The sequence below is a fragment of the Molossus molossus genome, unplaced genomic scaffold (assembly GCF_014108415.1).
Source record: "Molossus molossus isolate mMolMol1 unplaced genomic scaffold, mMolMol1.p scaffold_m16_p_4, whole genome shotgun sequence".
NCBI classification, from domain to species: Eukaryota; Metazoa; Chordata; class Mammalia; order Chiroptera; family Molossidae; genus Molossus; species Molossus molossus.
Window position 1 is genome coordinate 35,594,073 of NW_023425377.1, and position 453 is coordinate 35,594,525.

The window sequence follows — 453 nt, forward strand, 5'->3', positions numbered from 1 at the left end:
GTGGAAACTCGATCACTAACTTTGCATGATGTTGCAGAAGTGAGGGGAACCAGGTTTGCTCAAGTAATTGTGGTAGTAGAAATGTATTAGCCTCAGAAGCCACTGAGGTGGTCCATTCTATCTTAGTACAGTGTTAAAAAAAAAAAGGTGATTCACCTCAGAATGCAAGCTTGCCTGGTCGGTGTGGCTCAGTGGATTGAGCGTTGTCCCATGCGTGGAGAGGTTCCCGATTTAGTTTCCAGTCAGGGCACATGCTGGGGTTGTGGGCTCGATCCCCAATGTGGGGCATGCAGGAGGCAACCAATTGATGCTTCTCTCTCACTGATGTTTCTGTCTCCCACCCCCTTCCTATCTAAAAAAATCAATTAAAATATATTAAAAAAAAGAGTGCAAGCTCTCTGAGGGGGAGAGCTTTGTCATGTTCACTGTTTTATCTACAGAACCAAGAACATT

The 453-nt window shown here is 44.8% G+C and overlaps 1 non-coding gene across 1 annotated transcript; it reads left to right on the forward strand.

Annotated features, from left to right (window-relative positions):
- On the forward strand, window positions 1-133 carry LOC118616663. The gene has a single exon (XR_004956647.1). It is a non-coding gene; the product is annotated as a small nucleolar RNA SNORA66 (small nucleolar RNA).
- The last annotated feature ends 320 nt before the right edge of the window (window positions 134-453 follow it).